This window comes from Megascapheus bottae, chromosome 26 (assembly GCF_031878675.1).
Source record: "Megascapheus bottae isolate mThoBot1 chromosome 26, mThoBot2.hap1, whole genome shotgun sequence".
Lineage (NCBI taxonomy): Eukaryota > Metazoa > Chordata > Mammalia > Rodentia > Geomyidae > Megascapheus > Megascapheus bottae.
The window spans coordinates 21906104-21913821 of record NC_143534.1 but is presented as its reverse complement, the minus strand read 5'-3'; positions in this window follow the sequence as shown (position 1 = coordinate 21913821).

Below are 7718 nucleotides of genomic sequence, written 5' to 3'. Positions count from 1 at the left end.
CATGAATTCTCAAGACTCCCAGAGTGTCAGCACCTAACCATGAGCCAGACTAGCCCTGTGTGAGGCTGTGCAGAAATGTTTAAAGTCAGTGTTATCAGCCAAAATGTCCCAGCCTTTGTTGTTAGCAGACCACACGTAAATACTAGATGAAAGAAAGAGAGAGAAAGACTTCAGGGCTGGCTCCCTTCCTGTGAGGTATTAGAGATTGGCTAACCTAAGAGAAAAATCATTCTGCTAGGGCATAAAACAGTGTGTTTATCTGTCAGTGTGGTCATGTTTTTATTGAGGAAATAGATTATCCAGAAAAATGTGTACTGTTTATAGCTCTGTCAGTTGGAGGGGTTGTTTCTAGGTCACATAACTTCTTTATTGTCAAATACTGAGCCTCAGAAATCTCTCTCGATAAGACGGCCTTATTCGTTCATCTAGGCTGTTCATTCATTCACAGTATTGACTGAGAACAAATGATAAGCCAAGGTATCTATTAAAATCTTAATTATAGCAACAGAAAACAGGACAATTCTGTCACAGAATACAAAGATTCAGAAAAATAATTTTGTTTGGATTATATGGTATTAGCATTCTTATTCCAGAAATGGTCAGTATTGTCAATGTTACAGCTTTATGATACCGTTTGTTAGTTCACTGATGGATACTGAGAATTTGCTTTTGCTGAGCACATGCACCAGACACTTGATTTGAAAATAGTAGTGAAGAGCTAGATAGACTTACTGGAGGATACTTGATTACAAAAGATAAAGGAGATGTAGAGTCTTGGGGGTGGGGAGATGGAAGTGCTTTTAAGAATATTCTGAGGGGGCTGGGAGTTCGGCCTAATGGTAGAGTGATTGCCCAGCATGCCCAAAGACCGGGGTTTTGTTACTTAACAAATTCTCTATTCGTAACCCCACTGGCTCCTACCACTCAGTCTTCTGTATCCATACTTCAGTTCTGTTTTCTATTCTGAATGAGTACCTTCATGTTTGAAAAAAAGCCCCTTTGATGATCTAATTCAAGAGCCCAAGGACTAAAGCATACTGTAGTATCTCAAGGCTTTCTAAGAGTTCACTGGAAATAGGCCAGCGTATCACTGTCTGCGAAGCTCTGATGGTCCAGGCTGCTCATGGTTCCACTTCACATTCTCTGGCTCACCACAAGAATCTAGCCTACAAAAGAGAAGGACATGATGCTAGCCTACTAAGTCATTAGAACAAGAAAATGCGTGGCTCATGAACATGAAGGTCTCTAAACACGCACAAATTTCTGTCTGTGCTTATTCTTCAAAGTCCTCCCGAAGAGAGCTTTGTGAATGAAATCTCTCTCACGGTTATATCCAATTCTTTAACCCTTTGGTGTGAAAAGGCTCTTTTCCCCCCTCAAATATGAAATGGGGTGATTTGTTACAAGACATCACTAAAGTGATATGACAAGTGGGTGCTACAGATTCTATGAAGTGTGACAGCATTTCTGGGGATGTTTTAGCTCACATCTTACCCCAAGCTTTTAATCATTCTAGGAAAAGCCTGAGACCCAGGAACATGCTTGGAAAAGGATGATGTTTATAGAACATGGCCCAATTGGAAATTTATATGCCCTAAGACACGGTAGATACTATTTGGGGCCACCCTACTTGTATTGCTTTTCCCAGATGTTAAGGACCAATTGCTTTTTTTTTCTTGGTGGACAAACACATCTGAGGCCTCCTTTTTACCTTTTGTGTAAAGTGTAGCAGGAACTTGTTTTCTCTGATGACAAGATGCATCCCAAAGTACTCTAAAGATGATATTGATTTTCCTACAAATTATAAGGCCAGCCGCAGGAGAACCATAAAACTTCAAGTTGTTGCTTCACTGAGTGTTACCGTGTAATGTCAGTAGCTTTGGTTTTTATTTAATTTTGTGATTAAAGTTTTTATTGATTTCCCTGCAGGGTAGAATATATCAATACGTTTGGTTTCAAAGGAGCATTCAATAACAAGAAAACATAAAAAGACTCCACTACAGAAAACGGGTGCATTATTTTAAAATTTAAGAAACTGCCACTATGAATCCCTAAGGTATATTTGGAGCTACTTTGGAACGTGTCTGCCCAGCCTGTGTGTGGAGTGAGCCCCTCAGGTAGAAGCTGGAACCATCCCTGTGTGGCTCAGTGGAGACAAGCTGAGCTATGAGTCATTGGGGCTAATGCCGTTTTGCCAGAAGCTGATACAGCAACAATTGAATCACACATCATGTTACCAGAAAGTCATATGTGCTTTTGTCTCTTCCCTAGAAAAGAGGTTGCAGTAAGAAGTGCTATCTCCAGGGAACCCCGGGCCTGAGTGTTGTAGAGATGGTTCTTTTCAGAAGTGTTGCTTCATTGGGGAGCACAGGGCATGCTGGGACAGGATTTCTTAACTCAGAATGGAGACTTCACTGATTCTGAAGTCTTTGCACCACTATACAGGGAATATATGGTTTCCTTTTAAGCTTACAACCTCTTTCCAAAGTTCTTATTCCCTCAATTATGTATGTTTTCTTCTTCTCTCCAAGCAGTTTTAGAAAGTCAACAAGGGGCCTTTTTTGGACAGGCAGGTCAGGATTGCCTTAAAATGAAGCTACTTCCTACAAAACAACTCTGTTTTTCTGAGACTCTGAATTAAGATTAGTGCTTTACCAATGGCATTTTATCTGGTACTAATGACTGGACCAGTGGGAAGGTTTCCTCATTGCTTGCTCACAGGGCCTCCTGAGCAAATGGCAGAATTAATCATTTCTTCTGTCATTCCTCTCACTAAGGCCACATGAACCAACTAGATTCCTATCTCTCGGTAGTCCTGGCAGACTTCTTTGACAGTATTCTGAGTCCACTGGTCAGTCTTCCCTTTGCAGAATAATTCATGTGCTTCTTAGTTATATAACTAGGACATTGTTTCCTCAGAACGGATTTTGCACAAGCAAAGGCAGTGCATCTTTGCACGAAGACACCAGCCAGACAGGCTTTGCAGTCTCATCAAATAGATATTTGTCTGGAACCAGAAAAACACAGAAGTTCTGCCTTCCTTTTCCTTCCTCCTTAAAAACATACTTCCTTTTGTTCAAAATCCCAGGCAATATCTAAGAGACTAAGGCATGTCATTCTCTAGCACAGGGTTCTAAAACATTAACTTTGTAGCACCTTGCAGCTGGGGATAGAATGGAGTTAGATGGTTGATCCTCAAAAAATAAATTAATTAATTAAATTTAAAAGGAGGCAATAAGCCATTTATTCTCCCTCAGCTTCTGCATCCTGCTTGCAGAAAGACAAAGAGAAAAGGTAAAGAAAAACAATCAAAATCAAAGAAGTAGAAAATGTGTGTTTAATTCTCATTCCTAGAAATTAAGTTCATGTTTAGGTTCTCAACTGATCTCCAAGACTGTTCACTTGAGCATCGACATTACCAGGCTAAGATCTATAGTAAACAGAACAGACTTGAATAGCATGGGGGATCCAACTCTTAAGATCACGCTGTATGCAGGGGCCAAGGTCAGAGCCAATCTCACAGCACGTTGCTGCCAAGAAGTCTGGTGTCACATGCAAAAAGGCAAAAGATAAACCAAATTGAGCCGTGAGATGACTAAAAATATTTCTCTTCTATCTTGGTTTGAAGTTCTCGGATAAATAACTCCTCTGGGTTAAGATAGGGGTGTTGTTACAAGAAAATATTAAGTGATAGGGTTATTGCCTGAGGTTAGGATTGCCAACAATCAGAAATGCTTGCTGAATTAATGAATTACATTACCCACTCCTCTGCAACGTGCCCAGGAATTGGCAATGAAAGTGAGTGATAGAAAACAAGGACTGTAGACTTTGTTTGCAATCAAGGGGATGTTACTTGCCTGCATTAGGAGAAAAGGTGGCTAAAAAGGAGGAGGCAGTGGGATAGAAGGGTTGCCAAGGAGACCATGGCTAATCAGGTTGGGGGAGTCCTCACTGGTAAATTGGGCCCCTAACTGGGCAGACTTCATCCTGTTCCATGTGGCTCTTATGAGAATCAACACTGTAAAAGCCTTTGGGCTTTTTTTTTTCAAAAAAAAAAAAAAAACGCCCTAAGAATAGGAGAAAGAAAAGGGCAAGGAGGGGCTATTGCTGGGACAAGTGCCAAGACAAAGAAATGTTCAGATTTCTTGAGACAAAAGGCCATGTGAAAAGAATTTTTTCCATTCAGCACACATCCACAGAGTAACACTCACACATGCACACCCAAACACTCTCTTACATACACACTTGAATTCACATACGTATTCAAAGGCATTTACACATGCTTAAATTCACACACCACACACAGTAATACATGCACACTTTCAGAATATACACTAATATCCACAGATACATTTAAACACACATTCACACACTCATACACTTATACCCACACACTCATCTACGTACACCACCACTCAGATTCACACACATTCACACTCTCATTTCCACCCATTCTCAGACTTTTATCCATGCACCTCTACACATTGACCTATAGTCACACATATTCAATCACATGCTTACATTTACACACACATTCACGTACACACTTCCATTTGTACATTCACATATGCACTTTCATGCATTTACACACACACACATGCACACACATACACACAAAATGCTATTTCATATGCATGTGGCTGGCAGACGTTTGATTAATTAGCTGAGCTGCATCAGCTTCCAATTAAAACAATTTAAAATGTAGCAGGAGAAAACATGGCACTGGGAGCCCATCTTAAAATGAACACATGAGCAGCAAGTGGGGAATTAGAGGCAGAGCCACTTGGAAAGTGAATCCTTAGCACATGGAGCTGGGGCTAGAGGACCTGGCTCGAGATACAGGCATCTGGGATGCTAAAGGCTTCCTCTGGTGTGGCAGAGCTCGGAGGGGTGGGGTGGAGAAAAAGAGGGATGGAAGCCAAACCATCAACAAGTCTGGTGGCAGGGCCAGATGGACTTGGTTCTCGTGACAGCAAGCATTGGGCAGAAAGGCCATGGAACAGCCTTGAGATCTCCACAAAGACAATGAGAAGCAGAAGGCTGCTGGCTTCAATGCCTGCCTCTGGCCTGCATACTGGAAGCCAAGGCTCTCCGGACAGAAAAGAAGTGAGACTCCATAGAGAGTAGTTAGGGATTCTGGAGGAAACCACAGACCCTGGTAACAATAGGCTATGGGAGGGCAAAGCTGAGGAAACTTTGTTTGCTTAATGTGGATGTAGTAAAACTCTGGCGTGAATGTTTGCAAAAAGTCCCGGGGCTGTACAAAGTGTCAGGGGACTGAAAGGATGAAGTTCCTTGTGTGGTGGGGTAATTCTGGAAAAGAGGCTGTGACTTTCACTTCTTGGTGTCATCACTGATTCTCTCCATGCCCAATGTAAGGCAAAGCGTTTGGGTTGGTGGTATGGTTTAGGTACAGTTCCCACATAATGAACCTGGTCACCATTCTTACATTTCTTAGCCATATCAATCAGCATGAACCTGATTTCTGTTTCCTTTCAACGGTTATTGAATGGCCAGGTGTGGTGGGATATGCCTGTAATCTCAGCACTCAGGAGGCTAAAGCAGAAAAAAGACTAACTCAAGCAAATGTGCAAGATTCTATACCTCCCCCCCAAAAAAAAACCAAACCTAAAAACAAAAACACAGGAGGTGAACATAGATCTAGTGGTTGAGAGCTTGTGTAGCAAATCGAAGGCCCTGAGTTCAAGGCTTTATTATTAGATACTGCTTTGAGAAAGTTACCTCAGTGTTTTCACTTTAAGTGAGAAATCACTAGTTCATAAAATATTTAAAGCAACCCTCATTCAATAAATGGTAGAGGTCAGTATCATGTGCAATTAGTCTTACATATCTGTGACTTTTCCATTCACTGATTCAACCAACCTTAGGACCAAAGTATTCAAGGGAAAAAAATGTGTCCACACTGAAAGTAAGAAGAGGTTGTTTGTTTTTATTTGTCATTGCTCCTGAAAGAAATATTTACAAAATATTTATATAGTAGTAAGTGCTATAAACCATCTATAGATTATAGGACGTATACAAAAGGATAAGTTATGTGCCTTTTTATATAAGGACATTTTATAGGCACAGGGAATCTTGGAACTAATCTCACTCCCCATACCCAAGAGACTATGGGATCACTGTCTGTTCCAATTATTCCCATTTGGGTGGTTAAAACAATGTTCCAACAAACATCTTTATATGTGAATCTTTTATGAATGCCCAATATATGCCTCTAGTGTACATTTCTAAGAGTGATGAACTGTGAATAAGGATATGAACTTCATGCAGGGATTTGATAACCTTGCCAGAGTATTTCCCATGGTGAGCCAAGACCTTTTCCTGTGATCCTTGAATAAAATCCCTCACAGAGCAGCCTTGATGGCCTCAGACCATGCCATTCATGTGCCACCATCATCACACATGTACCTGTGTTTAGCATGTGTGATGTAGAGCCCTGGGCACTGGAGATCTCCTCATAAACAACAGCACAAAAGGACTTTCTGTCCTCAAGGCAAATAGATCCTGTGGGTAGATAGACAAAACTAAACTCATAAATGCACAGAATAACGCCAGGCAGTGATAGTTTTGGAGTAAGTCTTATGATGAGATGAGTGGGATGTTATTTTGGAGTGGGTTAGTAATTAGATAGAAAATGGAAATTTGAATGAGAATCAGATGAAATAAAGCATTAGATAAATCCAAGGAAACTGTAATCCCAGCAGTGAGAAGACTGGGTAGAAAGGCACTGAGGTTGCCCCTGCCCTCATTTCAAGGACTAGCAAAGAGGCGGGTGGGCAGGGTAAGGGACATGGTGGGAAGGTCCTAAGCAAGGGATAGACTGTGGGCCTCAGGTTTGGTCAGGGGCTGACCATTCAGGAGCTGAGTTCTGGAGTAGCATTAAACAATAGAGGAAAACAAGACCAATGCGGCAGTGACCTCCTCCTTATTAATTTGGCCCCCCAAAAGACAATTCTTATGTCTTGGATTCATTGTGAAGTTGCCTTTTAAAGATTATCTTTAAGTAGTTGTGCAAAGGGGATGCCATTATCAAAGCAGTTTATGAATATAATATGTCTTGACCGATGCATGCAGTTACCTTTCTTTTATGATTATTAGGTATTGCCATTTACTCTTCTATGAGCAGTAGCCTGAATATGGTCCTTGAGGAGAATCACCCTCACCCTACTACACATGACCAACAACCTGGAAACATTGTAGCCCTACCTTTGAGAGATGGGGACTGTGAGAAGAGTTCCATTGAGTTATTCTGGTCTATGCAGTTTGGACATTCAAGGCAGTTGGGGGAAGTTTTGTGGTTCTGTTTCTGTGTCACTGTTTTTTTAGCAGCCTATATTTCTAATATGCTCTTTATTAAACTAAGATTGCACAAATTAGGAGGTGGGGTTAATTTGAATGTATTATTGCTGAAAATCCTGGTTGGATAAATATTCCATTGGGATTTATCCGCTTTACTCTGTGTTTACGCATTCTGTGACTGCACTTTCAGGAACTGTTGGCATGTTAGGAATAGAAATTCATCCAGCATCATGCTCTTTAAATGCAAGTGAAAACTACTAGATAAACTGGATCTTTAAAATAACTAAAGGAAAGTGTGCATTTGTTATGCAACATCGCCTAAGTGTTTCACTAGTATACCTTCCTAATGACTTCTTTCTGCTAACATTATCGCCTTTGTGCATTTGCTACTTTTGCTG